This window comes from Pseudorasbora parva, chromosome 2 (genome assembly GCF_024679245.1).
Source record: "Pseudorasbora parva isolate DD20220531a chromosome 2, ASM2467924v1, whole genome shotgun sequence".
NCBI lineage: Eukaryota > Metazoa > Chordata > Actinopteri > Cypriniformes > Gobionidae > Pseudorasbora > Pseudorasbora parva.
This window is the reverse complement of record NC_090173.1, coordinates 64075794-64101051: the sequence shown is the minus strand read 5'-3', so window position 1 is coordinate 64101051 and position 25258 is coordinate 64075794. Positions and strand designations below refer to the sequence as shown.

At 48.7% G+C, this 25258-nt stretch overlaps 76 non-coding genes across 76 annotated transcripts; all 76 read right to left on the bottom strand.

Moving 5' to 3' along the window:
• Positions 1-110: 110 nt before the first annotated feature.
• Positions 111-181, bottom strand: trnag-gcc (transfer RNA glycine (anticodon GCC)). The gene has a single exon. It is a non-coding gene; the product is annotated as a tRNA-Gly (tRNA).
• Positions 182-409: 228 nt separating this feature from the next.
• trnag-gcc (transfer RNA glycine (anticodon GCC)) lies at positions 410-480 on the bottom strand. Its single transcript has one exon. It is a non-coding gene; the product is annotated as a tRNA-Gly (tRNA).
• Positions 481-1007: 527 nt separating this feature from the next.
• Positions 1008-1078, bottom strand: trnag-gcc (transfer RNA glycine (anticodon GCC)). Its single transcript has one exon. It is a non-coding gene; the product is annotated as a tRNA-Gly (tRNA).
• A 228-nt stretch (positions 1079-1306) lies between these two features.
• On the bottom strand, positions 1307-1377 carry trnag-gcc (transfer RNA glycine (anticodon GCC)). Its single transcript has one exon. It is a non-coding gene; the product is annotated as a tRNA-Gly (tRNA).
• Positions 1378-1605: 228 nt separating this feature from the next.
• On the bottom strand, positions 1606-1676 carry trnag-gcc (transfer RNA glycine (anticodon GCC)). Its single transcript has one exon. It is a non-coding gene; the product is annotated as a tRNA-Gly (tRNA).
• A 228-nt stretch (positions 1677-1904) lies between these two features.
• Positions 1905-1975, bottom strand: trnag-gcc (transfer RNA glycine (anticodon GCC)). Its single transcript has one exon. It is a non-coding gene; the product is annotated as a tRNA-Gly (tRNA).
• Positions 1976-2502: 527 nt separating this feature from the next.
• Positions 2503-2573, bottom strand: trnag-gcc (transfer RNA glycine (anticodon GCC)). The gene has a single exon. It is a non-coding gene; the product is annotated as a tRNA-Gly (tRNA).
• Positions 2574-2801: 228 nt separating this feature from the next.
• trnag-gcc (transfer RNA glycine (anticodon GCC)) lies at positions 2802-2872 on the bottom strand. The gene has a single exon. It is a non-coding gene; the product is annotated as a tRNA-Gly (tRNA).
• Positions 2873-3100: 228 nt separating this feature from the next.
• trnag-gcc (transfer RNA glycine (anticodon GCC)) lies at positions 3101-3171 on the bottom strand. Its single transcript has one exon. It is a non-coding gene; the product is annotated as a tRNA-Gly (tRNA).
• A 228-nt stretch (positions 3172-3399) lies between these two features.
• On the bottom strand, positions 3400-3470 carry trnag-gcc (transfer RNA glycine (anticodon GCC)). The gene has a single exon. It is a non-coding gene; the product is annotated as a tRNA-Gly (tRNA).
• A 228-nt stretch (positions 3471-3698) lies between these two features.
• Positions 3699-3769, bottom strand: trnag-gcc (transfer RNA glycine (anticodon GCC)). Its single transcript has one exon. It is a non-coding gene; the product is annotated as a tRNA-Gly (tRNA).
• Positions 3770-3997: 228 nt separating this feature from the next.
• trnag-gcc (transfer RNA glycine (anticodon GCC)) lies at positions 3998-4068 on the bottom strand. Its single transcript has one exon. It is a non-coding gene; the product is annotated as a tRNA-Gly (tRNA).
• Positions 4069-4296: 228 nt separating this feature from the next.
• Positions 4297-4367, bottom strand: trnag-gcc (transfer RNA glycine (anticodon GCC)). Its single transcript has one exon. It is a non-coding gene; the product is annotated as a tRNA-Gly (tRNA).
• Positions 4368-4595: 228 nt separating this feature from the next.
• trnag-gcc (transfer RNA glycine (anticodon GCC)) lies at positions 4596-4666 on the bottom strand. Its single transcript has one exon. It is a non-coding gene; the product is annotated as a tRNA-Gly (tRNA).
• Positions 4667-4894: 228 nt separating this feature from the next.
• trnag-gcc (transfer RNA glycine (anticodon GCC)) lies at positions 4895-4965 on the bottom strand. The gene has a single exon. It is a non-coding gene; the product is annotated as a tRNA-Gly (tRNA).
• A 228-nt stretch (positions 4966-5193) lies between these two features.
• trnag-gcc (transfer RNA glycine (anticodon GCC)) lies at positions 5194-5264 on the bottom strand. The gene has a single exon. It is a non-coding gene; the product is annotated as a tRNA-Gly (tRNA).
• A 228-nt stretch (positions 5265-5492) lies between these two features.
• On the bottom strand, positions 5493-5563 carry trnag-gcc (transfer RNA glycine (anticodon GCC)). The gene has a single exon. It is a non-coding gene; the product is annotated as a tRNA-Gly (tRNA).
• A 228-nt stretch (positions 5564-5791) lies between these two features.
• Positions 5792-5862, bottom strand: trnag-gcc (transfer RNA glycine (anticodon GCC)). The gene has a single exon. It is a non-coding gene; the product is annotated as a tRNA-Gly (tRNA).
• Positions 5863-6090: 228 nt separating this feature from the next.
• Positions 6091-6161, bottom strand: trnag-gcc (transfer RNA glycine (anticodon GCC)). The gene has a single exon. It is a non-coding gene; the product is annotated as a tRNA-Gly (tRNA).
• Positions 6162-6389: 228 nt separating this feature from the next.
• trnag-gcc (transfer RNA glycine (anticodon GCC)) lies at positions 6390-6460 on the bottom strand. Its single transcript has one exon. It is a non-coding gene; the product is annotated as a tRNA-Gly (tRNA).
• Positions 6461-6987: 527 nt separating this feature from the next.
• Positions 6988-7058, bottom strand: trnag-gcc (transfer RNA glycine (anticodon GCC)). The gene has a single exon. It is a non-coding gene; the product is annotated as a tRNA-Gly (tRNA).
• A 228-nt stretch (positions 7059-7286) lies between these two features.
• On the bottom strand, positions 7287-7357 carry trnag-gcc (transfer RNA glycine (anticodon GCC)). Its single transcript has one exon. It is a non-coding gene; the product is annotated as a tRNA-Gly (tRNA).
• Positions 7358-7585: 228 nt separating this feature from the next.
• On the bottom strand, positions 7586-7656 carry trnag-gcc (transfer RNA glycine (anticodon GCC)). Its single transcript has one exon. It is a non-coding gene; the product is annotated as a tRNA-Gly (tRNA).
• A 228-nt stretch (positions 7657-7884) lies between these two features.
• trnag-gcc (transfer RNA glycine (anticodon GCC)) lies at positions 7885-7955 on the bottom strand. Its single transcript has one exon. It is a non-coding gene; the product is annotated as a tRNA-Gly (tRNA).
• Positions 7956-8183: 228 nt separating this feature from the next.
• On the bottom strand, positions 8184-8254 carry trnag-gcc (transfer RNA glycine (anticodon GCC)). The gene has a single exon. It is a non-coding gene; the product is annotated as a tRNA-Gly (tRNA).
• A 228-nt stretch (positions 8255-8482) lies between these two features.
• On the bottom strand, positions 8483-8553 carry trnag-gcc (transfer RNA glycine (anticodon GCC)). The gene has a single exon. It is a non-coding gene; the product is annotated as a tRNA-Gly (tRNA).
• A 228-nt stretch (positions 8554-8781) lies between these two features.
• trnag-gcc (transfer RNA glycine (anticodon GCC)) lies at positions 8782-8852 on the bottom strand. Its single transcript has one exon. It is a non-coding gene; the product is annotated as a tRNA-Gly (tRNA).
• Positions 8853-9080: 228 nt separating this feature from the next.
• trnag-gcc (transfer RNA glycine (anticodon GCC)) lies at positions 9081-9151 on the bottom strand. The gene has a single exon. It is a non-coding gene; the product is annotated as a tRNA-Gly (tRNA).
• Positions 9152-9379: 228 nt separating this feature from the next.
• trnag-gcc (transfer RNA glycine (anticodon GCC)) lies at positions 9380-9450 on the bottom strand. Its single transcript has one exon. It is a non-coding gene; the product is annotated as a tRNA-Gly (tRNA).
• A 228-nt stretch (positions 9451-9678) lies between these two features.
• trnag-gcc (transfer RNA glycine (anticodon GCC)) lies at positions 9679-9749 on the bottom strand. The gene has a single exon. It is a non-coding gene; the product is annotated as a tRNA-Gly (tRNA).
• Positions 9750-9977: 228 nt separating this feature from the next.
• Positions 9978-10048, bottom strand: trnag-gcc (transfer RNA glycine (anticodon GCC)). The gene has a single exon. It is a non-coding gene; the product is annotated as a tRNA-Gly (tRNA).
• Positions 10049-10575: 527 nt separating this feature from the next.
• On the bottom strand, positions 10576-10646 carry trnag-gcc (transfer RNA glycine (anticodon GCC)). Its single transcript has one exon. It is a non-coding gene; the product is annotated as a tRNA-Gly (tRNA).
• Positions 10647-10874: 228 nt separating this feature from the next.
• Positions 10875-10945, bottom strand: trnag-gcc (transfer RNA glycine (anticodon GCC)). Its single transcript has one exon. It is a non-coding gene; the product is annotated as a tRNA-Gly (tRNA).
• Positions 10946-11173: 228 nt separating this feature from the next.
• trnag-gcc (transfer RNA glycine (anticodon GCC)) lies at positions 11174-11244 on the bottom strand. Its single transcript has one exon. It is a non-coding gene; the product is annotated as a tRNA-Gly (tRNA).
• Positions 11245-11472: 228 nt separating this feature from the next.
• On the bottom strand, positions 11473-11543 carry trnag-gcc (transfer RNA glycine (anticodon GCC)). Its single transcript has one exon. It is a non-coding gene; the product is annotated as a tRNA-Gly (tRNA).
• A 228-nt stretch (positions 11544-11771) lies between these two features.
• Positions 11772-11842, bottom strand: trnag-gcc (transfer RNA glycine (anticodon GCC)). The gene has a single exon. It is a non-coding gene; the product is annotated as a tRNA-Gly (tRNA).
• A 228-nt stretch (positions 11843-12070) lies between these two features.
• Positions 12071-12141, bottom strand: trnag-gcc (transfer RNA glycine (anticodon GCC)). Its single transcript has one exon. It is a non-coding gene; the product is annotated as a tRNA-Gly (tRNA).
• A 228-nt stretch (positions 12142-12369) lies between these two features.
• Positions 12370-12440, bottom strand: trnag-gcc (transfer RNA glycine (anticodon GCC)). Its single transcript has one exon. It is a non-coding gene; the product is annotated as a tRNA-Gly (tRNA).
• A 228-nt stretch (positions 12441-12668) lies between these two features.
• On the bottom strand, positions 12669-12739 carry trnag-gcc (transfer RNA glycine (anticodon GCC)). Its single transcript has one exon. It is a non-coding gene; the product is annotated as a tRNA-Gly (tRNA).
• Positions 12740-12967: 228 nt separating this feature from the next.
• On the bottom strand, positions 12968-13038 carry trnag-gcc (transfer RNA glycine (anticodon GCC)). The gene has a single exon. It is a non-coding gene; the product is annotated as a tRNA-Gly (tRNA).
• A 228-nt stretch (positions 13039-13266) lies between these two features.
• Positions 13267-13337, bottom strand: trnag-gcc (transfer RNA glycine (anticodon GCC)). The gene has a single exon. It is a non-coding gene; the product is annotated as a tRNA-Gly (tRNA).
• Positions 13338-13565: 228 nt separating this feature from the next.
• trnag-gcc (transfer RNA glycine (anticodon GCC)) lies at positions 13566-13636 on the bottom strand. Its single transcript has one exon. It is a non-coding gene; the product is annotated as a tRNA-Gly (tRNA).
• Positions 13637-13864: 228 nt separating this feature from the next.
• trnag-gcc (transfer RNA glycine (anticodon GCC)) lies at positions 13865-13935 on the bottom strand. The gene has a single exon. It is a non-coding gene; the product is annotated as a tRNA-Gly (tRNA).
• Positions 13936-14163: 228 nt separating this feature from the next.
• On the bottom strand, positions 14164-14234 carry trnag-gcc (transfer RNA glycine (anticodon GCC)). Its single transcript has one exon. It is a non-coding gene; the product is annotated as a tRNA-Gly (tRNA).
• A 228-nt stretch (positions 14235-14462) lies between these two features.
• trnag-gcc (transfer RNA glycine (anticodon GCC)) lies at positions 14463-14533 on the bottom strand. The gene has a single exon. It is a non-coding gene; the product is annotated as a tRNA-Gly (tRNA).
• A 228-nt stretch (positions 14534-14761) lies between these two features.
• trnag-gcc (transfer RNA glycine (anticodon GCC)) lies at positions 14762-14832 on the bottom strand. Its single transcript has one exon. It is a non-coding gene; the product is annotated as a tRNA-Gly (tRNA).
• An 826-nt stretch (positions 14833-15658) lies between these two features.
• Positions 15659-15729, bottom strand: trnag-gcc (transfer RNA glycine (anticodon GCC)). Its single transcript has one exon. It is a non-coding gene; the product is annotated as a tRNA-Gly (tRNA).
• Positions 15730-15957: 228 nt separating this feature from the next.
• trnag-gcc (transfer RNA glycine (anticodon GCC)) lies at positions 15958-16028 on the bottom strand. The gene has a single exon. It is a non-coding gene; the product is annotated as a tRNA-Gly (tRNA).
• A 228-nt stretch (positions 16029-16256) lies between these two features.
• Positions 16257-16327, bottom strand: trnag-gcc (transfer RNA glycine (anticodon GCC)). The gene has a single exon. It is a non-coding gene; the product is annotated as a tRNA-Gly (tRNA).
• A 228-nt stretch (positions 16328-16555) lies between these two features.
• Positions 16556-16626, bottom strand: trnag-gcc (transfer RNA glycine (anticodon GCC)). The gene has a single exon. It is a non-coding gene; the product is annotated as a tRNA-Gly (tRNA).
• A 228-nt stretch (positions 16627-16854) lies between these two features.
• Positions 16855-16925, bottom strand: trnag-gcc (transfer RNA glycine (anticodon GCC)). Its single transcript has one exon. It is a non-coding gene; the product is annotated as a tRNA-Gly (tRNA).
• Positions 16926-17153: 228 nt separating this feature from the next.
• trnag-gcc (transfer RNA glycine (anticodon GCC)) lies at positions 17154-17224 on the bottom strand. The gene has a single exon. It is a non-coding gene; the product is annotated as a tRNA-Gly (tRNA).
• A 527-nt stretch (positions 17225-17751) lies between these two features.
• trnag-gcc (transfer RNA glycine (anticodon GCC)) lies at positions 17752-17822 on the bottom strand. The gene has a single exon. It is a non-coding gene; the product is annotated as a tRNA-Gly (tRNA).
• A 228-nt stretch (positions 17823-18050) lies between these two features.
• On the bottom strand, positions 18051-18121 carry trnag-gcc (transfer RNA glycine (anticodon GCC)). The gene has a single exon. It is a non-coding gene; the product is annotated as a tRNA-Gly (tRNA).
• A 228-nt stretch (positions 18122-18349) lies between these two features.
• trnag-gcc (transfer RNA glycine (anticodon GCC)) lies at positions 18350-18420 on the bottom strand. The gene has a single exon. It is a non-coding gene; the product is annotated as a tRNA-Gly (tRNA).
• A 228-nt stretch (positions 18421-18648) lies between these two features.
• trnag-gcc (transfer RNA glycine (anticodon GCC)) lies at positions 18649-18719 on the bottom strand. The gene has a single exon. It is a non-coding gene; the product is annotated as a tRNA-Gly (tRNA).
• Positions 18720-18947: 228 nt separating this feature from the next.
• Positions 18948-19018, bottom strand: trnag-gcc (transfer RNA glycine (anticodon GCC)). The gene has a single exon. It is a non-coding gene; the product is annotated as a tRNA-Gly (tRNA).
• Positions 19019-19246: 228 nt separating this feature from the next.
• Positions 19247-19317, bottom strand: trnag-gcc (transfer RNA glycine (anticodon GCC)). The gene has a single exon. It is a non-coding gene; the product is annotated as a tRNA-Gly (tRNA).
• A 228-nt stretch (positions 19318-19545) lies between these two features.
• On the bottom strand, positions 19546-19616 carry trnag-gcc (transfer RNA glycine (anticodon GCC)). Its single transcript has one exon. It is a non-coding gene; the product is annotated as a tRNA-Gly (tRNA).
• A 228-nt stretch (positions 19617-19844) lies between these two features.
• Positions 19845-19915, bottom strand: trnag-gcc (transfer RNA glycine (anticodon GCC)). Its single transcript has one exon. It is a non-coding gene; the product is annotated as a tRNA-Gly (tRNA).
• A 228-nt stretch (positions 19916-20143) lies between these two features.
• On the bottom strand, positions 20144-20214 carry trnag-gcc (transfer RNA glycine (anticodon GCC)). Its single transcript has one exon. It is a non-coding gene; the product is annotated as a tRNA-Gly (tRNA).
• Positions 20215-20488: 274 nt separating this feature from the next.
• On the bottom strand, positions 20489-20559 carry trnag-ccc (transfer RNA glycine (anticodon CCC)). Its single transcript has one exon. It is a non-coding gene; the product is annotated as a tRNA-Gly (tRNA).
• Positions 20560-20812: 253 nt separating this feature from the next.
• Positions 20813-20883, bottom strand: trnag-gcc (transfer RNA glycine (anticodon GCC)). The gene has a single exon. It is a non-coding gene; the product is annotated as a tRNA-Gly (tRNA).
• Positions 20884-21111: 228 nt separating this feature from the next.
• trnag-gcc (transfer RNA glycine (anticodon GCC)) lies at positions 21112-21182 on the bottom strand. The gene has a single exon. It is a non-coding gene; the product is annotated as a tRNA-Gly (tRNA).
• A 228-nt stretch (positions 21183-21410) lies between these two features.
• On the bottom strand, positions 21411-21481 carry trnag-gcc (transfer RNA glycine (anticodon GCC)). The gene has a single exon. It is a non-coding gene; the product is annotated as a tRNA-Gly (tRNA).
• Positions 21482-21709: 228 nt separating this feature from the next.
• On the bottom strand, positions 21710-21780 carry trnag-gcc (transfer RNA glycine (anticodon GCC)). Its single transcript has one exon. It is a non-coding gene; the product is annotated as a tRNA-Gly (tRNA).
• Positions 21781-22008: 228 nt separating this feature from the next.
• Positions 22009-22079, bottom strand: trnag-gcc (transfer RNA glycine (anticodon GCC)). Its single transcript has one exon. It is a non-coding gene; the product is annotated as a tRNA-Gly (tRNA).
• Positions 22080-22606: 527 nt separating this feature from the next.
• On the bottom strand, positions 22607-22677 carry trnag-gcc (transfer RNA glycine (anticodon GCC)). Its single transcript has one exon. It is a non-coding gene; the product is annotated as a tRNA-Gly (tRNA).
• Positions 22678-22905: 228 nt separating this feature from the next.
• trnag-gcc (transfer RNA glycine (anticodon GCC)) lies at positions 22906-22976 on the bottom strand. Its single transcript has one exon. It is a non-coding gene; the product is annotated as a tRNA-Gly (tRNA).
• A 228-nt stretch (positions 22977-23204) lies between these two features.
• Positions 23205-23275, bottom strand: trnag-gcc (transfer RNA glycine (anticodon GCC)). Its single transcript has one exon. It is a non-coding gene; the product is annotated as a tRNA-Gly (tRNA).
• Positions 23276-23503: 228 nt separating this feature from the next.
• Positions 23504-23574, bottom strand: trnag-gcc (transfer RNA glycine (anticodon GCC)). The gene has a single exon. It is a non-coding gene; the product is annotated as a tRNA-Gly (tRNA).
• A 274-nt stretch (positions 23575-23848) lies between these two features.
• On the bottom strand, positions 23849-23919 carry trnag-ccc (transfer RNA glycine (anticodon CCC)). Its single transcript has one exon. It is a non-coding gene; the product is annotated as a tRNA-Gly (tRNA).
• Positions 23920-24171: 252 nt separating this feature from the next.
• Positions 24172-24242, bottom strand: trnag-gcc (transfer RNA glycine (anticodon GCC)). Its single transcript has one exon. It is a non-coding gene; the product is annotated as a tRNA-Gly (tRNA).
• A 228-nt stretch (positions 24243-24470) lies between these two features.
• On the bottom strand, positions 24471-24541 carry trnag-gcc (transfer RNA glycine (anticodon GCC)). Its single transcript has one exon. It is a non-coding gene; the product is annotated as a tRNA-Gly (tRNA).
• A 228-nt stretch (positions 24542-24769) lies between these two features.
• On the bottom strand, positions 24770-24840 carry trnag-gcc (transfer RNA glycine (anticodon GCC)). The gene has a single exon. It is a non-coding gene; the product is annotated as a tRNA-Gly (tRNA).
• A 228-nt stretch (positions 24841-25068) lies between these two features.
• trnag-gcc (transfer RNA glycine (anticodon GCC)) lies at positions 25069-25139 on the bottom strand. The gene has a single exon. It is a non-coding gene; the product is annotated as a tRNA-Gly (tRNA).
• Positions 25140-25258: the final 119 nt, after the last annotated feature.

Genomic DNA, 25258 nt, shown 5'->3' with positions numbered 1-25258 from the left:
AATCAGGTGTCACTCTTTAACTTTTAATCACAGTCAGTAATGCTGATCAGCAGTAGCGACATAAGCAGGCTTTACAGAAACAGACTTCTGGAAGTCCCAAACAAACTATTTGCATTGGCCGGGAATCGAACCCGGGCCTCCCGCGTGGCAGGCGAGAATTCTACCACTGAACCACCAATGCTCGACACGCAGCTCGCCCTCGTTTGGTCGGCACGAGAGACGCGGCGCTTGCACTCATTAGTTTTTAGAAACTCTTTCATATCACACGAGTGGAAAGGCAACTGGAGCTTCTTTAAGTAAATCAGGTGTCACTCTTTAACTTTTAATCACAGTCAGTAATGCTGATCAGCAGTAGCGACATAAGCAGGCTTTACAGAAACAGACTTCTGGAAGTCCCAAACAAACTATTTGCATTGGCCGGGAATCGAACCCGGGCCTCCCGCGTGGCAGGCGAGAATTCTACCACTGAACCACCAATGCTCGACACGCAGCTCGCCCTCGTTTGGTCGGCACGAGAGACACGGCGCTTGCACTCATTAGTTTTTAGAAACTCTTTCATTTCACACGAGTGGAAAGGCAAGTGGAGCTTCTTTAAGTAAATCAGGTGTCACTCTTTAACTTTTAATCACAGTCAGTAATGCTGATCAGCAGAAGCGACATAAGCAGGCTTTACAGAAGCAGACTTCTGGAAGTCCCAAACAAACTTTTTGCATTGGCCGGGAATCGAACCCGGGCCTCCCACGTGGCAGGCGAGAATTCTACCACTGAACCACCAATGCTCGACACGCAGCTCGCCCTCGTTTGGTCGGCACGAGAGACGCGGCGCTTGCACTCATTAGTTTTTAGAAACTCTTTCATATCACACGAGTGGAAAGGCAACTGGAGCTTCTTTAAGTAAATCAGGTGTCACTCTTTAACTTTTAATCACAGTCAGTAATGCTGATCAGCAGAAGCGACATAAGCAGGCTTTACAGAAGCAGACTTCTGGAAGTCCCAAACAAACTTTTTGCATTGGCCGGGAATCGAACCCGGGCCTCCCGCGTGGCAGGCGAGAATTCTACCACTGAACCACCAATGCTCGACACGCAGCTCGCCCTCGTTTGGTCGGCACGAGAGACGCGGCGCTTGCACTCATTAGTTTTTAGAAACTCTTTCATATCACACGAGTGGAAAGGCAACTGGAGCTTCTTTAAGTAAATCAGGTGTCACTCTTTAACTTTTAATCACAGTCAGTAATGCTGATCAGCAGAAGCGACATAAGCAGGCTTTACAGAAACAGACTTCTGGAAGTCCCAAACAAACTTTTTGCATTGGCCGGGAATCGAACCCGGGCCTCCCGCGTGGCAGGCGAGAATTCTACCACTGAACCACCAATGCTCGACACGCAGCTCGCCCTCGTTTGGTCGGCACGAGAGACGCGGCGCTTGCACTCATTAGTTTTTAGAAACTCTTTCATATCACACGAGTGGAAAGGCAACTGGAGCTTCTTTAAGTAAATCAGGTGTCACTCTTTAACTTTTAATCACAGTCAGTAATGCTGATCAGCAGAAGCGACATAAGAAGGCTTTACAGAAACAGACTTCTGGATGTCCCAAACAAACTTTTTGCATTGGCCGGGAATCGAACCCGGGCCTCCCGCGTGGCAGGCGAGAATTCTACCACTGAACCACCAATGCTCGACACGCAGCTCGCCCTCGTTTGGTCGGCACGAGAGACACGGCGCTTGCACTCATTAGTTTTTAGAAACTCTTTCATTTCACACGAGTGGAAAGGCAAGTGGAGCTTCTTTAAGTAAATCAGGTGTCACTCTTTAACTTTTAATCACAGTCAGTAATGCTGATCAGCAGAAGCGACATAAGAAGGCTTTACAGAAACAGACTTCTGGAAGTCCCAAACAAACTTTTTGCATTGGCCGGGAATCGAACCCGGGCCTCCCGCGTGGCAGGCGAGAATTCTACCACTGAACCACCAATGCTCGACACGCAACTCGCCCTCGTTTGGTCGGCACGAGAGACGCGGCGCTTGCACTCATTAGTTTTTAGAAACTCTTTCATATCACACGAGTGGAAAGGCAACTGGAGCTTCTTTAAGTAAATCAGGTGTCACTCTTTAACTTTTAATCACAGTCAGTAATGCTGATCAGCAGAAGCGACATAAGCAGGCTTTACAGAAGCAGACTTCTGGAAGTCCCAAACAAACTTTTTGCATTGGCCGGGAATCGAACCCCGGCCTCCCGCGTGGCAGGCGAGAATTCTACCACTGAACCACCAATGCTCGACACGCAGCCTGCCCTCGTGTGGTCGGCACGAGAGACGCGGCGCTTGCACTCATTAGTTTTTAGAAACTCTTTCATTTCACACGAGTGGAAAGGCAACTGGAGCTTCTTTAAGTAAATCAGGTGTCACTCTTTAACTTTTAATCACAGTCAGTAATGCTGATCAGCAGTAGCGACATAAGCAGGCTTTACAGAAACAGACTTCTGGAAGTCCCAAACAAACTATTTGCATTGGCCGGGAATCGAACCCGGGCCTCCCGCGTGGCAGGCGAGAATTCTACCACTGAACCACCAATGCTCGACAAGCAGCCTGCCCTCGTTTGGTCGGCACGAGAGACGCGGCGCTTGCACTCATTAGTTTTTAGAAACTCTTTCATATCACACGAGTGGAAAGGCAACTGGAGCTTCTTTAAGTAAATCAGGTGTCACTCTTTAACTTTTAATCACAGTCAGTAATGCTGATCAGCAGAAGCGACATAAGCAGGCTTTACAGAAGCAGACTTCTGGAAGTCCCAAACAAACTTTTTGCATTGGCCGGGAATCGAACCCGGGCCTCCCGCGTGGCAGGCGAGAATTCTACCACTGAACCACCAATGCTCGACACGCAGCTCGCCCTCGTTTGGTCGGCACGAGAGACGCGGCGCTTGCACTCATTAGTTTTTAGAAACTCTTTCATATCACACGAGTGGAAAGGCAACTGGAGCTTCTTTAAGTAAATCAGGTGTCACTCTTTAACTTTTAATCACAGTCAGTAATGCTGATCAGCAGAAGCGACATAAGCAGGCTTTACAGAAGCAGACTTCTGGAAGTCCCAAACAAACTTTTTGCATTGGCCGGGAATCGAACCCGGGCCTCCCGCGTGGCAGGCGAGAATTCTACCACTGAACCACCAATGCTCGACACGCAGCTCGCCCTCGTTTGGTCGGCACGAGAGACGCGGCGCTTGCACTCATTAGTTTTTAGAAACTCTTTCATATCACACGAGTGGAAAGGCAACTGGAGCTTCTTTAAGTAAATCAGGTGTCACTCTTTAACTTTTAATCACAGTCAGTAATGCTGATCAGCAGAAGCGACATAAGAAGGCTTTACAGAAACAGACTTCTGGATGTCCCAAACAAACTTTTTGCATTGGCCGGGAATCGAACCCGGGCCTCCCGCGTGGCAGGCGAGAATTCTACCACTGAACCACCAATGCTCGACACGCAGCTCGCCCTCGTTTGGTCGGCACGAGAGACACGGCGCTTGCACTCATTAGTTTTTAGAAACTCTTTCATTTCACACGAGTGGAAAGGCAAGTGGAGCTTCTTTAAGTAAATCAGGTGTCACTCTTTAACTTTTAATCACAGTCAGTAATGCTGATCAGCAGAAGCGACATAAGAAGGCTTTACAGAAACAGACTTCTGGAAGTCCCAAACAAACTTTTTGCATTGGCCGGGAATCGAACCCGGGCCTCCCGCGTGGCAGGCGAGAATTCTACCACTGAACCACCAATGCTCGACACGCAACTCGCCCTCGTTTGGTCGGCACGAGAGACGCGGCGCTTGCACTCATTAGTTTTTAGAAACTCTTTCATATCACACGAGTGGAAAGGCAACTGGAGCTTCTTTAAGTAAATCAGGTGTCACTCTTTAACTTTTAATCACAGTCAGTAATGCTGATCAGCAGAAGCGACATAAGAAGGCTTTACAGAAACAGACTTCTGGATGTCCCAAACAAACTTTTTGCATTGGCCGGGAATCGAACCCGGGCCTCCCGCGTGGCAGGCGAGAATTCTACCACTGAACCACCAATGCTCGACACGCAGCTCGCCCTCGTTTGGTCGGCACGAGAGACGCGGCGCTTGCACTCATTAGTTTTTAGAAACTCTTTCATTTCACACGAGTGGAAAGGCAAGTGGAGCTTCTTTAAGTAAATCAGGTGTCACTCTTTAACTTTTAATCACAGTCAGTAATGCTGATCAGCAGAAGCGACATAAGAAGGCTTTACAGAAACAGACTTCTGGAAGTCCCAAACAAACTTTTTGCATTGGCCGGGAATCGAACCCGGGCCTCCCGCGTGGCAGGCGAGAATTCTACCACTGAACCACCAATGCTCGACACGCAACTCGCCCTCGTTTGGTCGGCACGAGAGACGCGGCGCTTGCACTCATTAGTTTTTAGAAACTCTTTCATATCACACGAGTGGAAAGGCAACTGGAGCTTCTTTAAGTAAATCAGGTGTCACTCTTTAACTTTTAATCACAGTCAGTAATGCTGATCAGCAGAAGCGACATAAGAAGGCTTTACAGAAACAGACTTCTGGAAGTCCCAAACAAACTTTTTGCATTGGCCGGGAATCGAACCCGGGCCTCCCGCGTGGCAGGCGAGAATTCTACCACTGAACCACCAATGCTCGACACGCAGCCTGCCCTCGTGTGGTCGGCACGAGAGACGCGGCGCTTGCACTCATTAGTTTTTAGAAACTCTTTCATTTCACACGAGTGGAAAGGCAACTGGAGCTTCTTTAAGTAAATCAGGTGTCACTCTTTAACTTTTAATCACAGTCAGTAATGCTGATCAGCAGAAGCGACATAAGAAGGCTTTACAGAAACAGACTTCTGGAAGTCCCAAACAAACTTTTTGCATTGGCCGGGAATCGAACCCGGGCCTCCCGCGTGGCAGGCGAGAATTCTACCACTGAACCACCAATGCTCGACACGCAGCTCGCCCTCATTTGGTCGGCACGAGAGACACGGCGCTTGCACTCATTAGTTTTTAGAAACTCTTTCATTTCACACGAGTGGAAAGGCAAGTGAAGCTTCTTTAAGTAAATCAGGTGTCACTCTTTAACTTTTAATCACAGTCAGTAATGCTGATCAGCAGAAGCGACATAAGCAGGCTTTACAGAAGCAGACTTCTGGAAGTCCCAAACAAACTTTTTGCATTGGCCGGGAATCGAACCCGGGCCTCCCGCGTGGCAGGCGAGAATTCTACCACTGAACCACCAATGCTCGACACGCAGCCTGCCCTCGTGTGGTCGGCACGAGAGACGCGGCGCTTGCACTCATTAGTTTTTAGAAACTCTTTCATTTCACACGAGTGGAAAGGCAACTGGAGCTTCTTTAAGTAAATCAGGTGTCACTCTTTAACTTTTAATCACAGTCAGTAATGCTGATCAGCAGTAGCGACATAAGCAGGCTTTACAGAAACAGACTTCTGGAAGTCCCAAACAAACTATTTGCATTGGCCGGGAATCGAACCCGGGCCTCCCGCGTGGCAGGCGAGAATTCTACCACTGAACCACCAATGCTCGACACGCAGCTCGCCCTCGTTTGGTCGGCACGAGAGACGCGGCGCTTGCACTCATTAGTTTTTAGAAACTCTTTCATATCACACGAGTGGAAAGGCAACTGGAGCTTCTTTAAGTAAATCAGGTGTCACTCTTTAACTTTTAATCACAGTCAGTAATGCTGATCAGCAGTAGCGACATAAGCAGGCTTTACAGAAACAGACTTCTGGAAGTCCCAAACAAACTATTTGCATTGGCCGGGAATCGAACCCGGGCCTCCCGCGTGGCAGGCGAGAATTCTACCACTGAACCACCAATGCTCGACACGCAGCTCGCCCTCGTTTGGTCGGCACGAGAGACACGGCGCTTGCACTCATTAGTTTTTAGAAACTCTTTCATTTCACACGAGTGGAAAGGCAAGTGGAGCTTCTTTAAGTAAATCAGGTGTCACTCTTTAACTTTTAATCACAGTCAGTAATGCTGATCAGCAGAAGCGACATAAGCAGGCTTTACAGAAGCAGACTTCTGGAAGTCCCAAACAAACTTTTTGCATTGGCCGGGAATCGAACCCGGGCCTCCCGCGTGGCAGGCGAGAATTCTACCACTGAACCACCAATGCTCGACACGCAGCTCGCCCTCGTTTGGTCGGCACGAGAGACGCGGCGCTTGCACTCATTAGTTTTTAGAAACTCTTTCATATCACACGAGTGGAAAGGCAACTGGAGCTTCTTTAAGTAAATCAGGTGTCACTCTTTAACTTTTAATCACAGTCAGTAATGCTGATCAGCAGAAGCGACATAAGCAGGCTTTACAGAAGCAGACTTCTGGAAGTCCCAAACAAACTTTTTGCATTGGCCGGGAATCGAACCCGGGCCTCCCGCGTGGCAGGCGAGAATTCTACCACTGAACCACCAATGCTCGACACGCAGCTCGCCCTCGTTTGGTCGGCACGAGAGACGCGGCGCTTGCACTCATTAGTTTTTAGAAACTCTTTCATATCACACGAGTGGAAAGGCAACTGGAGCTTCTTTAAGTAAATCAGGTGTCACTCTTTAACTTTTAATCACAGTCAGTAATGCTGATCAGCAGAAGCGACATAAGCAGGCTTTACAGAAGCAGACTTCTGGAAGTCCCAAACAAACTTTTTGCATTGGCCGGGAATCGAACCCCGGCCTCCCGCGTGGCAGGCGAGAATTCTACCACTGAACCACCAATGCTCGACACGCAGCCTGCCCTCGTGTGGTCGGCACGAGAGACGCGGCGCTTGCACTCATTAGTTTTTAGAAACTCTTTCATTTCACACGAGTGGAAAGGCAACTGGAGCTTCTTTAAGTAAATCAGGTGTCACTCTTTAACTTTTAATCACAGTCAGTAATGCTGATCAGCAGTAGCGACATAAGCAGGCTTTACAGAAACAGACTTCTGGAAGTCCCAAACAAACTATTTGCATTGGCCGGGAATCGAACCCGGGCCTCCCGCGTGGCAGGCGAGAATTCTACCACTGAACCACCAATGCTCGACAAGCAGCCTGCCCTCGTTTGGTCGGCACGAGAGACGCGGCGCTTGCACTCATTAGTTTTTAGAAACTCTTTCATATCACACGAGTGGAAAGGCAACTGGAGCTTCTTTAAGTAAATCAGGTGTCACTCTTTAACTTTTAATCACAGTCAGTAATGCTGATCAGCAGAAGCGACATAAGCAGGCTTTACAGAAGCAGACTTCTGGAAGTCCCAAACAAACTTTTTGCATTGGCCGGGAATCGAACCCGGGCCTCCCGCGTGGCAGGCGAGAATTCTACCACTGAACCACCAATGCTCGACACGCAGCTCGCCCTCGTTTGGTCGGCACGAGAGACGCGGCGCTTGCACTCATTAGTTTTTAGAAACTCTTTCATATCACACGAGTGGAAAGGCAACTGGAGCTTCTTTAAGTAAATCAGGTGTCACTCTTTAACTTTTAATCACAGTCAGTAATGCTGATCAGCAGAAGCGACATAAGCAGGCTTTACAGAAGCAGACTTCTGGAAGTCCCAAACAAACTTTTTGCATTGGCCGGGAATCGAACCCGGGCCTCCCGCGTGGCAGGCGAGAATTCTACCACTGAACCACCAATGCTCGACACGCAGCTCGCCCTCGTTTGGTCGGCACGAGAGACGCGGCGCTTGCACTCATTAGTTTTTAGAAACTCTTTCATATCACACGAGTGGAAAGGCAACTGGAGCTTCTTTAAGTAAATCAGGTGTCACTCTTTAACTTTTAATCACAGTCAGTAATGCTGATCAGCAGAAGCGACATAAGAAGGCTTTACAGAAACAGACTTCTGGATGTCCCAAACAAACTTTTTGCATTGGCCGGGAATCGAACCCGGGCCTCCCGCGTGGCAGGCGAGAATTCTACCACTGAACCACCAATGCTCGACACGCAGCTCGCCCTCGTTTGGTCGGCACGAGAGACACGGCGCTTGCACTCATTAGTTTTTAGAAACTCTTTCATTTCACACGAGTGGAAAGGCAAGTGGAGCTTCTTTAAGTAAATCAGGTGTCACTCTTTAACTTTTAATCACAGTCAGTAATGCTGATCAGCAGAAGCGACATAAGAAGGCTTTACAGAAACAGACTTCTGGAAGTCCCAAACAAACTTTTTGCATTGGCCGGGAATCGAACCCGGGCCTCCCGCGTGGCAGGCGAGAATTCTACCACTGAACCACCAATGCTCGACACGCAACTCGCCCTCGTTTGGTCGGCACGAGAGACGCGGCGCTTGCACTCATTAGTTTTTAGAAACTCTTTCATATCACACGAGTGGAAAGGCAACTGGAGCTTCTTTAAGTAAATCAGGTGTCACTCTTTAACTTTTAATCACAGTCAGTAATGCTGATCAGCAGAAGCGACATAAGAAGGCTTTACAGAAACAGACTTCTGGATGTCCCAAACAAACTTTTTGCATTGGCCGGGAATCGAACCCGGGCCTCCCGCGTGGCAGGCGAGAATTCTACCACTGAACCACCAATGCTCGACACGCAGCTCGCCCTCGTTTGGTCGGCACGAGAGACGCGGCGCTTGCACTCATTAGTTTTTAGAAACTCTTTCATTTCACACGAGTGGAAAGGCAAGTGGAGCTTCTTTAAGTAAATCAGGTGTCACTCTTTAACTTTTAATCACAGTCAGTAATGCTGATCAGCAGAAGCGACATAAGAAGGCTTTACAGAAACAGACTTCTGGAAGTCCCAAACAAACTTTTTGCATTGGCCGGGAATCGAACCCGGGCCTCCCGCGTGGCAGGCGAGAATTCTACCACTGAACCACCAATGCTCGACACGCAACTCGCCCTCGTTTGGTCGGCACGAGAGACGCGGCGCTTGCACTCATTAGTTTTTAGAAACTCTTTCATATCACACGAGTGGAAAGGCAACTGGAGCTTCTTTAAGTAAATCAGGTGTCACTCTTTAACTTTTAATCACAGTCAGTAATGCTGATCAGCAGAAGCGACATAAGAAGGCTTTACAGAAACAGACTTCTGGATGTCCCAAACAAACTTTTTGCATTGGCCGGGAATCGAACCCGGGCCTCCCGCGTGGCAGGCGAGAATTCTACCACTGAACCACCAATGCTCGACACGCAGCTCGCCCTCGTTTGGTCGGCACGAGAGACACGGCGCTTGCACTCATTAGTTTTTAGAAACTCTTTCATTTCACACGAGTGGAAAGGCAAGTGGAGCTTCTTTAAGTAAATCAGGTGTCACTCTTTAACTTTTAATCACAGTCAGTAATGCTGATCAGCAGAAGCGACATAAGAAGGCTTTACAGAAACAGACTTCTGGAAGTCCCAAACAAACTTTTTGCATTGGCCGGGAATCGAACCCGGGCCTCCCGCGTGGCAGGCGAGAATTCTACCACTGAACCACCAATGCTCGACACGCAACTCGCCCTCGTTTGGTCGGCACGAGAGACGCGGCGCTTGCACTCATTAGTTTTTAGAAACTCTTTCATATCACACGAGTGGAAAGGCAACTGGAGCTTCTTTAAGTAAATCAGGTGTCACTCTTTAACTTTTAATCACAGTCAGTAATGCTGATCAGCAGAAGCGACATAAGAAGGCTTTACAGAAACAGACTTCTGGATGTCCCAAACAAACTTTTTGCATTGGCCGGGAATCGAACCCGGGCCTCCCGCGTGGCAGGCGAGAATTCTACCACTGAACCACCAATGCTCGACACGCAGCTCGCCCTCGTTTGGTCGGCACGAGAGACGCGGCGCTTGCACTCATTAGTTTTTAGAAACTCTTTCATTTCACACGAGTGGAAAGGCAAGTGGAGCTTCTTTAAGTAAATCAGGTGTCACTCTTTAACTTTTAATCACAGTCAGTAATGCTGATCAGCAGAAGCGACATAAGCAGGCTTTACAGAAGCAGACTTCTGGAAGTCCCAAACAAACTTTTTGCATTGGCCGGGAATCGAACCCGGGCCTCCCGCGTGGCAGGCGAGAATTCTACCACTGAACCACCAATGCTCGACACGCAGCTCGCCCTCGTTTGGTCGGCACGAGAGACGCGGCGCTTGCACTCATTAGTTTTTAGAAACTCTTTCATATCACACGAGTGGAAAGGCAACTGGAGCTTCTTTAAGTAAATCAGGTGTCACTCTTTAACTTTTAATCACAGTCAGTAATGCTGATCAGCAGAAGCGACATAAGCAGGCTTTACAGAAGCAGACTTCTGGAAGTCCCAAACAAACTTTTTGCATTGGCCGGGAATCGAACCCCGGCCTCCCGCGTGGCAGGCGAGAATTCTACCACTGAACCACCAATGCTCGACACGCAGCCTGCCCTCGTGTGGTCGGCACGAGAGACGCGGCGCTTGCACTCATTAGTTTTTAGAAACTCTTTCATTTCACACGAGTGGAAAGGCAACTGGAGCTTCTTTAAGTAAATCAGGTGTCACTCTTTAACTTTTAATCACAGTCAGTAATGCTGATCAGCAGTAGCGACATAAGCAGGCTTTACAGAAACAGACTTCTGGAAGTCCCAAACAAACTATTTGCATTGGCCGGGAATCGAACCCGGGCCTCCCGCGTGGCAGGCGAGAATTCTACCACTGAACCACCAATGCTCGACAAGCAGCCTGCCCTCGTTTGGTCGGCACGAGAGACGCGGCGCTTGCACTCATTAGTTTTTAGAAACTCTTTCATATCACACGAGTGGAAAGGCAACTGGAGCTTCTTTAAGTAAATCAGGTGTCACTCTTTAACTTTTAATCACAGTCAGTAATGCTGATCAGCAGAAGCGACATAAGCAGGCTTTACAGAAGCAGACTTCTGGAAGTCCCAAACAAACTTTTTGCATTGGCCGGGAATCGAACCCGGGCCTCCCGCGTGGCAGGCGAGAATTCTACCACTGAACCACCAATGCTCGACACGCAGCTCGCCCTCGTTTGGTCGGCACGAGAGACGCGGCGCTTGCACTCATTAGTTTTTAGAAACTCTTTCATATCACACGAGTGGAAAGGCAACTGGAGCTTCTTTAAGTAAATCAGGTGTCACTCTTTAACTTTTAATCACAGTCAGTAATGCTGATCAGCAGAAGCGACATAAGCAGGCTTTACAGAAGCAGACTTCTGGAAGTCCCAAACAAACTTTTTGCATTGGCCGGGAATCGAACCCGGGCCTCCCGCGTGGCAGGCGAGAATTCTACCACTGAACCACCAATGCTCGACACGCAGCTCGCCCTCGTTTGGTCGGCACGAGAGACGCGGCGCTTGCACTCATTAGTTTTTAGAAACTCTTTCATATCACACGAGTGGAAAGGCAACTGGAGCTTCTTTAAGTAAATCAGGTGTCACTCTTTAACTTTTAATCACAGTCAGTAATGCTGATCAGCAGAAGCGACATAAGAAGGCTTTACAGAAACAGACTTCTGGATGTCCCAAACAAACTTTTTGCATTGGCCGGGAATCGAACCCGGGCCTCCCGCGTGGCAGGCGAGAATTCTACCACTGAACCACCAATGCTCGACACGCAGCTCGCCCTCGTTTGGTCGGCACGAGAGACACGGCGCTTGCACTCATTAGTTTTTAGAAACTCTTTCATTTCACACGAGTGGAAAGGCAAGTGGAGCTTCTTTAAGTAAATCAGGTGTCACTCTTTAACTTTTAATCACAGTCAGTAATGCTGATCAGCAGAAGCGACATAAGAAGGCTTTACAGAAACAGACTTCTGGAAGTCCCAAACAAACTTTTTGCATTGGCCGGGAATCGAACCCGGGCCTCCCGCGTGGCAGGCGAGAATTCTACCACTGAACCACCAATGCTCGACACGCAACTCGCCCTCGTTTGGTCGGCACGAGAGACGCGGCGCTTGCACTCATTAGTTTTTAGAAACTCTTTCATATCACACGAGTGGAAAGGCAACTGGAGCTTCTTTAAGTAAATCAGGTGTCACTCTTTAACTTTTAATCACAGTCAGTAATGCTGATCAGCAGAAGCGACATAAGAAGGCTTTACAGAAACAGACTTCTGGATGTCCCAAACAAACTTTTTGCATTGGCCGGGAATCGAACCCGGGCCTCCCGCGTGGCAGGCGAGAATTCTACCACTGAACCACCAATGCTCGACACGCAGCTCGCCCTCGTTTGGTCGGCACGAGAGACGCGGCGCTTGCACTCATTAGTTTTTAGAAACTCTTTCATTTCACACGAGTGGAAAGGCAAGTGGAGCTTCTTTAAGTAAATCAGGTGTCACTCTTTAACTTTTAATCACAGTCAGTAATGCTGATCAGCAGAAGCGACATAAGAAGGCTTTACAGAAACAGACTTCTGGAAGTCCCAAACAAACTTTTTGCATTGGCCGGGAATCGAACCCGGGCCTCCCGCGTGGCAGGCGAGAATTCTACCACTGAACCACCAATGCTCGACACGCAACTCGCCCTCGTTTGGTCGGCACGAGAGACGCGGCGCTTGCACTCATTAGTTTTTAGAAACTCTTTCATATCACACGAGTGGAAAGGCAACTGGAGCTTCTTTAAGTAAATCAGGTGTCACTCTTTAACTTTTAATCACAGTCAGTAATGCTGATCAGCAGAAGCGACATAAGAAGGCTTTACAGAAACAGACTTCTGGATGTCCCAAACAAACTTTTTGCATTGGCCGGGAATCGAACCCGGGCCTCCCGCGTGGCAGGCGAGAATTCTACCACTGAACCACCAATGCTCGACACGCAGCTCGCCCTCGTTTGGTCGGCACGAGAGACACGGCGCTTGCACTCATTAGTTTTTAGAAACTCTTTCATTTCACACGAGTGGAAAGGCAAGTGGAGCTTCTTTAAGTAAATCAGGTGTCACTCTTTAACTTTTAATCACAGTCAGTAATGCTGATCAGCAGAAGCGACATAAGAAGGCTTTACAGAAACAGACTTCTGGAAGTCCCAAACAAACTTTTTGCATTGGCCGGGAATCGAACCCGGGCCTCCCGCGTGGCAGGCGAGAATTCTACCACTGAACCACCAATGCTCGACACGCAACTCGCCCTCGTTTGGTCGGCACGAGAGACGCGGCGCTTGCACTCATTAGTTTTTAGAAACTCTTTCATATCACACGAGTGGAAAGGCAACTGGAGCTTCTTTAAGTAAATCAGGTGTCACTCTTTAACTTTTAATCACAGTCAGTAATGCTGATCAGCAGAAGCGACATAAGAAGGCTTTACAGAAACAGACTTCTGGATGTCCCAAACAAACTTTTTGCATTGGCCGGGAATCGAACCCGGGCCTCCCGCGTGGCAGGCGAGAATTCTACCACTGAACCACCAATGCTCGACACGCAGCTCGCCCTCGTTTGGTCGGCACGAGAGACGCGGCGCTTGCACTCATTAGTTTTTAGAAACTCTTTCATTTCACACGAGTGGAAAGGCAAGTGGAGCTTCTTTAAGTAAATCAGGTGTCACTCTTTAACTTTTAATCACAGTCAGTAATGCTGATCAGCAGAAGCGACATAAGAAGGCTTTACAGAAACAGACTTCTGGAAGTCCCAAACAAACTTTTTGCATTGGCCGGGAATCGAACCCGGGCCTCCCGCGTGGCAGGCGAGAATTCTACCACTGAACCACCAATGCTCGACACGCAACTCGCCCTCGTTTGGTCGGCACGAGAGACGCGGCGCTTGCACTCATTAGTTTTTAGAAACTCTTTCATATCACACGAGTGGAAAGGCAACTGGAGCTTCTTTAAGTAAATCAGGTGTCACTCTTTAACTTTTAATCACAGTCAGTAATGCTGATCAGCAGAAGCGACATAAGAAGGCTTTACAGAAACAGACTTCTGGAAGTCCCAAACAAACTTTTTGCATTGGCCGGGAATCGAACCCGGGCCTCCCGCGTGGCAGGCGAGAATTCTACCACTGAACCACCAATGCTCGACACGCAGCCTGCCCTCGTGTGGTCGGCACGAGAGACGCGGCGCTTGCACTCATTAGTTTTTAGAAACTCTTTCATTTCACACGAGTGGAAAGGCAACTGGAGCTTCTTTAAGTAAATCAGGTGTCACTCTTTAACTTTTAATCACAGTCAGTAATGCTGATCAGCAGAAGCGACATAAGAAGGCTTTACAGAAACAGACTTCTGGAAGTCCCAAACAAACTTTTTGCATTGGCCGGGAATCGAACCCGGGCCTCCCGCGTGGCAGGCGAGAATTCTACCACTGAACCACCAATGCTCGACACGCAGCTCGCCCTCGTTTGGTCGGCACGAGAGACACGGCGCTTGCACTCATTAGTTTTTAGAAACTCTTTCATTTCACACGAGTGGAAAGGCAAGTGAAGCTTCTTTAAGTAAATCAGGTGTCACTCTTTAACTTTTAATCACAGTCAGTAATGCTGATCAGCAGAAGCGACATAAGAAGGCTTTACAGAAACAGACTTCTGGAAGTCCCAAACAAACTTTTTGCATTGGCCGGGAATCGAACCCGGGCCTCCCGCGTGGCAGGCGAGAATTCTACCACTGAACCACCAATGCTCGACACGCAGCTCGCCCTCGTTTGGTCGGCACGAGAGACGCGGCGCTTGCACTCATTAGTTTTTAGAAACTCTTTCATATCACACGAGTGGAAAGGCAACTGGAGCTTCTTTAAGTAAATCAGGTGTCACTCTTTAACTTTTAATCACAGTCAGTAATGCTGATCAGCAGAAGCGACATAAGAAGGCTTTACAGAAACAGACTTCTGGAAGTCCCAAACAAACTTTTTGCATTGGCCGGGAATCGAACCCGGGCCTCCCGCGTGGCAGGCGAGAATTCTACCACTGAACCACCAATGCTCGACACGCAGCTCGCCCTCGTGTGGTCGGCACGAGAGACGCGGCGCTTGCACTCATTAGTTTTTAGAAACTCTTTCATTTCACACGAGTGGAAAGGCAACTGGAGCTTCTTTAAGTAAATCAGGTGTCACTCTTTAACTTTTAATCACAGTCAGTAATGCTGATCAGCAGTAGCGACATAAGCAGGCTTTACAGAAACAGACTTCTGGAAGTCCCAAACAAACTATTTGCATTGGCCGGGAATCGATCCCGGGCCTCCCGCGTGGCAGGCGAGAATTCTACCACTGAACCACCAATGCTCGACACGCAGCTCGCCCTCGTTTGGTCGGCACGAGAGACACGGCGCTTGCACTCATTAGTTTTTAGAAACTCTTTCATTTCACACGAGTGGAAAGGCAAGTGGAGCTTCTTTAAGTAAATCAGGTGTCACTCTTTAACTTTTAATCACAGTCAGTAATGCTGATCAGCAGAAGCGACATAAGAAGGCTTTACAGAAACAGACTTCTGGAAGTCCCAAACAAACTTTTTGCATTGGCCGGGAATCGAACCCGGGCCTCCCGCATGGCAGGCGAGAATTCTACCACTGAACCACCAATGCTCGACACGCAGCCTGCCCTCGTTTGGTCGGCACGAGAGACGCGGCGCTTGCACTCATTAGTTTTTAGAAACTCTTTCATATCACACGAGTGGAAAGGCAACTGGAGCTTCTTTAAGTAAATCAGGTGTCACTCTTTAACTTTTAATCACAGTCAGTAATGCTGATCAGCAGAAGCGACATAAGCAGGCTTTACAGAAGCAGACTTCTGGAAGTCCCAAACAAACTTTTTGCATTGGCCGGGAATCGAACCCGGGCCTCCCGCGTGGCAGGCGAGAATTCTACCACTGAACCACCAATGCTCGACACGCAACTCGCCCTCGTTTGGTCGGCACGAGAGACGCGGCGCTTGCACTCATTAGTTTTTAGAAACTCTTTCATATCACACGAGTGGAAAGGCAACTGGAGCTTCTTTAAGTAAATCAGGTGTCACTCTTTAACTTTTAATCACAGTCAGTAATGCTGATCAGCAGAAGCGACATAAGAAGGCTTTACAGAAACAGACTTCTGGAAGTCCCAAACAAACTTTTTGCATTGGCCGGGAATCGAACCCGGGCCTCCCGCGTGGCAGGCGAGAATTCTACCACTGAACCACCAATGCTCGACACGCAGCCTGCCCTCGTGTGGTCGGCACGAGAGACGCGGCGCTTGCACTCATTAGTTTTTAGAAACTCTTTCATTTCACACGAGTGGAAAGGCAACTGGAGCTTCTTTAAGTAAATCAGGTGTCACTCTTTAACTTTTAATCACAGTCAGTAATGCTGATCAGCAGAAGCGACATAAGAAGGCTTTACAGAAACAGACTTCTGGATGTCCCAAACAAACTTTTTGCATTGGCCGGGAATCGAACCCGGGCCTCCCGCGTGGCAGGCGAGAATTCTACCACTGAACCACCAATGCTCGACACGCAGCTCGCCCTCGTTTGGTCGGCACGAGAGACACGGCGCTTGCACTCATTAGTTTTTAGAAACTCTTTCATTTCACACGAGTGGAAAGGCAAGTGGAGCTTCTTTAAGTAAATCAGGTGTCACTCTTTAACTTTTAATCACAGTCAGTAATGCTGATCAGCAGAAGCGACATAAGAAGGCTTTACAGAAACAGACTTCTGGAAGTCCCAAACAAACTTTTTGCATTGGCCGGGAATCGAACCCGGGCCTCCCGCGTGGCAGGCGAGAATTCTACCACTGAACCACCAATGCTCGACACGCAGCTCGCCCTCGTTTGGTCGGCACGAGAGACGCGGCGCTTGCACTCATTAGTTTTTAGAAACTCTTTCATATCACACGAGTGGAAAGGCAACTGGAGCTTCTTTAAGTAAATCAGGTGTCACTCTTTAACTTTTAATCACAGTCAGTAATGCTGATCAGCAGAAGCGACATAAGAAGGCTTTACAGAAACAGACTTCTGGAAGTCCCAAACAAACTTTTTGCATTGGCCGGGAATCGAACCCGGGCCTCCCGCGTGGCAGGCGAGAATTCTACCACTGAACCACCAATGCTCGACACGCAGCTCGCCCTCGTGTGGTCGGCACGAGAGACGCGGCGCTTGCACTCATTAGTTTTTAGAAACTCTTTCATTTCACACGAGTGGAAAGGCAACTGGAGCTTCTTTAAGTAAATCAGGTGTCACTCTTTAACTTTTAATCACAGTCAGTAATGCTGATCAGCAGTAGCGACATAAGCAGGCTTTACAGAAACAGACTTCTGGAAGTCCCAAACAAACTATTTGCATTGGCCGGGAATCGAACCCGGGCCTCCCGCGTGGCAGGCGAGAATTCTACCACTGAACCACCAATGCTCGACACGCAGCTCGCCCTCGTTTGGTCGGCACGAGAGACACGGCGCTTGCACTCATTAGTTTTTAGAAACTCTTTCATTTCACACGAGTGGAAAGGCAAGTGGAGCTTCTTTAAGTAAATCAGGTGTCACTCTTTAACTTTTAATCACAGTCAGTAATGCTGATCAGCAGAAGCGACATAAGAAGGCTTTACAGAAACAGACTTCTGGAAGTCCCAAACAAACTTTTTGCATTGGCCGGGAATCGAACCCGGGCCTCCCGCATGGCAGGCGAGAATTCTACCACTGAACCACCAATGCTCGACACGCAGCCTGCCCTCGTTTGGTCGGCACGAGAGACGCGGCGCTTGCACTCATTAGTTTTTAGAAACTCTTTCATATCACACGAGTGGAAAGGCAACTGGAGCTTCTTTAAGTAAATCAGGTGTCACTCTTTAACTTTTAATCACAGTCAGTAATGCTGATCAGCAGAAGCGACATAAGCAGGCTTTACAGAAGCAGACTTCTGGAAGTCCCAAACAAACTTTTTGCATTGGCCGGGAATCGAACCCGGGCCTCCCGCGTGGCAGGCGAGAATTCTACCACTGAACCACCAATGCTCGACACGCAGCTCGCCCTCGTTTGGTCGGCACGAGAGACGCGGCGCTTGCACTCATTAGTTTTTAGAAACTCTTTCATATCACACGAGTGGAAAGGCAACTGGAGCTTCTTTAAGTAAATCAGGTGTCACTCTTTAACTTTTAATCACAGTCAGTAATGCTGATCAGCAGAAGCGACATAAGCAGGCTTTACAGAAGCAGACTTCTGGAAGTCCCAAACAAACTTTTTGCATTGGCCGGGAATCGAACCCGGGCCTCCCGCGTGGCAGGCGAGAATTCTACCACTGAACCACCAATGCTCGACACGCAGCTCGCCCTCGTTTGGTCGGCACGAGAGACGCGGCGCTTGCACTCATTAGTTTTTAGAAACTCTTTCATATCACACGAGTGGAAAGGCAACTGGAGCTTCTTTAAGTAAATCAGGTGTCACTCTTTAACTTTTAATCACAGTCAGTAATGCTGATCAGCAGAAGCGACATAAGCAGGCTTTACAGAAGCAGACTTCTGGAAGTCCCAAACAAACTTTTTGCATTGGCCGGGAATCGAACCCGGGCCTCCCGCGTGGCAGGCGAGAATTCTACCACTGAACCACCAATGCTCGACACGCAGCTCGCCCTCGTTTGGTCGGCACGAGAGACGCGGCGCTTGCACTCATTAGTTTTTAGAAACTCTTTCATATCACACGAGTGGAAAGGCAACTGGAGCTTCTTTAAGTAAATCAGGTGTCACTCTTTAACTTTTAATCACAGTCAGTAATGCTGATCAGCAGAAGCGACATAAGAAGGCTTTACAGAAACAGACTTCTGGAAGTCCCAAACAAACTTTTTGCATTGGCCGGGAATCGAACCCGGGCCTCCCGCGTGGCAGGCGAGAATTCTACCACTGAACCACCAATGCTCGACACGCAGCTCGCCCTCGTTTGGTCGGCACGAGAGACGCGGCGCTTGCACTCATTAGTTTTTAGAAACTCTTTCATATCACACGAGTGGAAAGGCAACTGGAGCTTCTTTAAGTAAATCAGGTGTCACTCTTTAACTTTTAATCACAGTCAGTAATGCTGATCAGCAGAAGCGACATAAGAAGGCTTTACAGAAACAGACTTCTGGAAGTCCCAAACAAACTTTTTGCATTGGCCGGGAATCGAACCCGGGCCTCCCGCGTGGCAGGCGAGAATTCTACCACTGAACCACCAATGCTCGACACGCAGCCTGCCCTCGTGTGGTCGGCACGAGAGACGCGGCGCTTGCACTCATTAGTTTTTAGAAACTCTTTCATTTCACACGAGTGGAAAGGCAACTGGAGCTTCTTTAAGTAAATCAGGTGTCACTCTTTAACTTTTAATCACAGTCAGTAATGCTGATCAGCAGTAGCGACATAAGCAGGCTTTACAGAAACAGACTTCTGGAAGTCCCAAACAAACTATTTGCATTGGCCGGGAATCGAACCCGGGCCTCCCGCGTGGCAGGCGAGAATTCTACCACTGAACCACCAATGCTCGACACGCAGCTCGCCCTCGTTTGGTCGGCACGAGAGACACGGCGCTTGCACTCATTAGTTTTTAGAAACTCTTTCATTTCACACGAGTGGAAAGGCAAGTGGAGCTTCTTTAAGTAAATCAGGTGTCACTCTTTAACTTTTAATCACAGTCAGTAATGCTGATCAGCAGAAGCGACATAAGAAGGCTTTACAGAAACAGACTTCTGGAAGTCCCAAACAAACTTTTTGCATTGGCCGGGAATCGAACCCGGGCCTCCCGCGTGGCAGGCGAGAATTCTACCACTGAACCACCAATGCTCGACACGCAGCCTGCCCTCGTGTGGTCGGCACGAGAGACGCGGCGCTTGCACTCATTAGTTTTTAGAAACTCTTTCATATCACACGAGTGGAAAGGCAACTGGAGCTTCTTTAAGTAAATCAGGTGTCACTCTTTAACTTTTAATCACAGTCAGTAATGCTGATCAGCAGAAGCGACATAAGAAGGCTTTACAGAAACAGACTTCTGGAAGTCCCAAACAAACTTTTTGCATTGGCCGGGAATCGAACCCGGGCCTCCCGCGTGGCAGGCGAGAATTCTACCACTGAACCACCAATGCTTGACACCCAGCCTGCCCTCGTGTGGTCGGCACGAGAGACGCGGCGCTTGCACTCATTAGTTTTTAGAAACTCTTTCATTTCACACGAGTGGAAAGGCAACTGGAGCTTCTTTAAGTAAATCAGGTGTCACTCTTTAACTTTTAATCACAGTCAGTAATGCTGATCAGCAGAAGCGACATAAGAAGGCTTTACAGAAACAGACTTCTGGAAGTCCCAAACAAACTTTTTGCATTGGCCGGGAATCGAACCCGGGCCTCCCGCGTGGCAGGCGAGAATTCTACCACTGAACCACCAATGCTCGACACGCAGCCTGCCCTCGTGTGGTCACCTCGAGAGACGAGCCGCTCGCACTCATTAGCTCGTTGTGACAGAAGCAAGAGCCAGATCAGGTGCCTGTGAGAGGAGCGCGGTCCGGTTGCCAAACGCACGCATATTAAGTGACGGTCATGCTTCGACAGTTCACTTTTCACACGAATGGATAGGCAGCTGGGGCTTCTTTAAGTAAATCAGGTGTCACCCTCAATGCTAAATGTAGAAACACCCTCATTTCTGGCACAACAGATAAAAGCCCTTGCATTGGCCGGGAATCGGACCTGGGTCTCTCGCGTGGGAGGCGAGAATTCTACCACTGAACCACCAATGCTCAGCTGCAAAGCCACCTGTGCTTACAGTGAGCGAGGGCATGCTTCTTGGCTCGTCGAAAGAGACGGCAGATGAGGAACACATATTGATCTTGCATTAAGTCCCCTTTTACGAGTGGCGATTCATTTGGTGCTTCACGATGATGGCAGGATATTCCACTTTTACTTATAATCCCAGTTAGTAATGCTTATCAGCAGAAGCGACATAAGAAGGCTTTACAGAAACAGACTTCTGGAAGTCCCAAACAAACTTTTTGCATTGGCCGGGAATCGAACCCGGGCCTCCCGCGTGGCAGGCGAGAATTCTACCACTGAACCACCAATGCTCGACACGCAGCTCGCCCTCGTTTGGTCGGCACGAGAGACGCGGCGCTTGCACTCATTAGTTTTTAGAAACTCTTTCATATCACACGAGTGGAAAGGCAACTGGAGCTTCTTTAAGTAAATCAGGTGTCACTCTTTAACTTTTAATCACAGTCAGTAATGCTGATCAGCAGAAGCGACATAAGAAGGCTTTACAGAAACAGACTTCTGGAAGTCCCAAACAAACTTTTTGCATTGGCCGGGAATCGAACCCGGGCCTCCCGCGTGGCAGGCGAGAATTCTACCACTGAACCACCAATGCTCGACACGCAGCCTGCCCTCGTGTGGTCGGCACGAGAGACGCGGCGCTTGCACTCATTAGTTTTTAGAAACTCTTTCATTTCACACGAGTGGAAAGGCAACTGGAGCTTCTTTAAGTAAATCAGGTGTCACTCTTTAACTTTTAATCACAGTCAGTAATGCTGATCAGCAGAAGCGACATAAGCAGGCTTTACAGAAGCAGACTTCTGGAAGTCCCAAACAAACTTTTTGCATTGGCCGGGAATCGAACCCGGGCCTCCCGCGTGGCAGGCGAGAATTCTACCACTGAACCACCAATGCTCGACACGCAGCTCGCCCTCGTTTGGTCGGCACGAGAGACGCGGCGCTTGCACTCATTAGTTTTTAGAAACTCTTTCATATCACACGAGTGGAAAGGCAACTGGAGCTTCTTTAAGTAAATCAGGTGTCACTCTTTAACTTTTAATCACAGTCAGTAATGCTGATCAGCAGAAGCGACATAAGAAGGCTTTACAGAAACAGACTTCTGGAAGTCCCAAACAAACTTTTTGCATTGGCCGGGAATCGAACCCGGGCCTCCCGCGTGGCAGGCGAGAATTCTACCACTGAACCACCAATGCTCGACACGCAGCTCGCCCTCGTTTGGTCGGCACGAGAGACGCGGCGCTTGCACTCATTAGTTTTTAGAAACTCTTTCATATCATACGAGTGGAAAGGCAACTGGAGCTTCTTTAAGTAAATCAGGTGTCACTCTTTAACTTTTAATCACAGTCAGTAATGCTGATCAGCAGAAGCGACGTAAGAAGGCTTTACAGAAACAGACTTCTGGAAGTCCCAAACAAACTTTTTGCATTGGCCGGGAATCGAACCCGGGCCTCCCGCGTGGCAGGCGAGAATTCTACCACTGAACCACCAATGCTCGACACGCAGCTCGCCCTCGTTTGGTCGGTACGAGAGACGCGGCGCTTGCACTCATTAGTTTTTAGAAACTCTTTCATTTCACACGAGTGGAAAGGCAACTGGAGCTTCTTTAAGTAAATCAGGTGTCACTCTTTAACTTTTAATCACAGTCAGTAATGCTGATAAGCAGAAGCGACATAAGAAGGCTTTACAGAAACAGACTTCTGGAAGTCCCAAACAAACTTTTTGCATTGGCCGGGAATCGAACCCGGGCCTCCCGCGTGGCAGGCGAGAATTCTACCGCTGAACCACCAATGCTCGACACGCAGCTCGCCCTCGTTTGGTCGGCACGAGAGACGCGGCGCTTGCACTCATTAGTTTTTAGAAACTCTTTCATATCACACGAGTGGAAAGGCAACTGGAGCTTCTTTAAGTAAATCAGGTGTCACTCTTTAACTTTTAATCACAGTCAGTAATGCTGATCAGCAGAAGCGACATAAGCAGGCTTTACAGAAGCAGACTTCTGGAAGTCCCAAACAAACTTTTTGCATTGGCCGGGAATCGAACCCGGGCCTCCCGCGTGGCAGGCGAGAATTCTACCACTGAACCACCAATGCTCGACACGCAGCTCGCCCTCGTTTGGTCGGCACGAGAGACGCGGCGCTTGCACTCATTAGTTTTTAGAAACTCTTTCATATCACACGAGTGGAAAGGCAACTGGAGCTTCTTTAAGTAAATCAGGTGTCACTCTTTAACTTTTAATCACAGTCAGTAATGCTGATCAGCAGAAGCGACATAAGAACGCTTTACAGAAACAGACTTCTGGAAGTCCCAAACAAACTTTTTGCATTGGCCGGGAATCGAACCCGGGCCTCCCGCGTGGCAGGCGAGAATTCTACCACTGAACCACCAATGCTCGACACGCAGCTCGCCCTCGTTTGGTCGGCACGAGAGACGCGGCGCTTGCACTCATTAGTTTTTAGAAACTCTTTCATTTCACACGAGTGGAAAGGCAACTGGAGCTTCTTTAAGTAAATCAGGTGTCACTCTTTAACTTTTAATCACAGTCAGTAATGCTGATCAGCAGAAGCGACATAAGAAGGCTTTACAGAAACAAACTTCTGGAAGTCCCAAACAAACTTTTTGCATTGGCCGGGAATCGAACCCGGGCCTCCCGCGTGGCAGGCGAGAATTCTACCACTGAACCACCAATGCTCGACACGCAGCTCGCCCTCGTTTGGTCGGCACGAGAGACGCGGCGCTTGCACTCATTAGTTTTTAGAAACTCTTTCATTTCACACGAGTGGAAAGGCAACTGGAGCTTCTTTAAGTAAATCAGGTGTCACTCTTTAACTTTTAATCACAGTCAGTAATGCTGATCAGCAGTAGCGACATAAGCAGGCTTTACAGAAACAGACTTCTGGAAGTCCCAAACAAACTTTTTGCATTGGCCGGGAATCGAACCCGGGCCTCCCGCGTGGCAGGCGAGAATTCTACCACTGAACCACCAATGCTCGACACGCAGCCTGCCCTCGTGTGGTCACCTCGAGAGACGAGCCGCTCGCACTCATTAGCTCGTTGTGACAGAAGCAAGAGCCAGATCAGGTGCCTGTGAGAGGAGCGCGGTCCGGTTGCCAAACGCACGCATATTAAGTGACGGTCATGCTTCGACAGTTCACTTTTCACACGAATGGATAGGCAGCTGGGGCTTCTTTAAGTAAATCAGGTGTCACCCTCAATGCTAAATGTAGAAACACCCTCATTTCTGGCACAACAGATAAAAGCCCTTGCATTGGCCGGGAATCGGACCCGGGTCTCTCGCGTGGGAGGCGAGAATTCTACCACTGAACCACCAATGCTCAGCTGCAAAGCCACCTGTGCTTACAGTGAGCGAGGGCATGCTTCTTGGCTCGTCGAAAGAGACGGCAGATGAGGAACACATATTGATCTTGCATTAAGTCCCCTTTTACGAGTGGCGATTCATTTGGTGCTTCACGATGATGGCAGGATATTCCACTTTTACTTATAATCCCAGTTAGTAATGCTTATCAGCAGAAGCGACATAAGAAGGCTTTACAGAAACAGACTTCTGGAAGTCCCAAAAAACTTTTTGCATTGGCCGGGAATCGAACCCGGGCCTCCCGCGTGGCAGGCGAGAATTCTACCACTGAACCACCAATGCTTCACACCCAGCCTGCCCTCGTGTGGTCGGCACGAGAGACGCGGCGCTTGCACTCATTAGTTTTTAGAAACTCTTTCATTTCACACGAGTGGAAAGGCAAGTGGAGCTTCTTTAAGTAAATCAGGTGTCACTCTTTAACTTTTAATCACAGTCAGTAATGCTGATCAGCAGAAGCGACATAAGAAGGCTTTACAGAAACAGACTTCTGGAAGTCCCAAACAAACTTTTTGCATTGGCCGGGAATCGAACCCGGGCCTCCCGCGTGGCAGGCGAGAATTCTACCACTGAACCACCAATGCTCGACACGCAGCCTGCCCTCGTGTGGTCGGCACGAGAGACGTGGCGCTTGCACTCATTAGTTTTTAGAAACTCTTTCATATCACACGAGTGGAAAGGCAACTGGAGCTTCTTTAAGTAAATCAGGTGTCACTCTTTAACTTTTAATCACAGTCAGTAATGCTGATCAGCAGAAGCGACATAAGAAGGCTTTACAGAAACAGACTTCTGGAAGTCCCAAACAAACTTTTTGCATTGGCCGGGAATCGAACCCGGGCCTCCCGCGTGGCAGGCGAGAATTCTACCACTGAACCACCAATGCTTGACACCCAGCCTGCCCTCGTGTGGTCGGCACGAGAGACGCGGCGCTTGCACTCATTAGTTTTTAGAAACTCTTTCATTTCACACGAGTGGAAAGGCAACTGGAGCTTCTTTAAGTAAATCAGGTGTCACTCTTTAACTTTTAATCACAGTCAGTAATGCTGATCAGCAGAAGCGACATAAGCAGGCTTTACAGAAACAGACTTCTGGAAGTCCCAAACAAACTTTTTGCATTGGCCGGGAATCGAACCCGGGCCTCCCGCGTGGCAGGCGAGAATTCTACCACTGAACCACCAATGCTCGACACGCAGCTCGCCCTCGTTTGGTCGGCACGAGAGACGCGGCGCTTGCACTCATTAGTTTTTAGAAACTCTTTCATTTCACACGAGTGGAAAGGCAACTGGAGCTTCTTTAAGTAA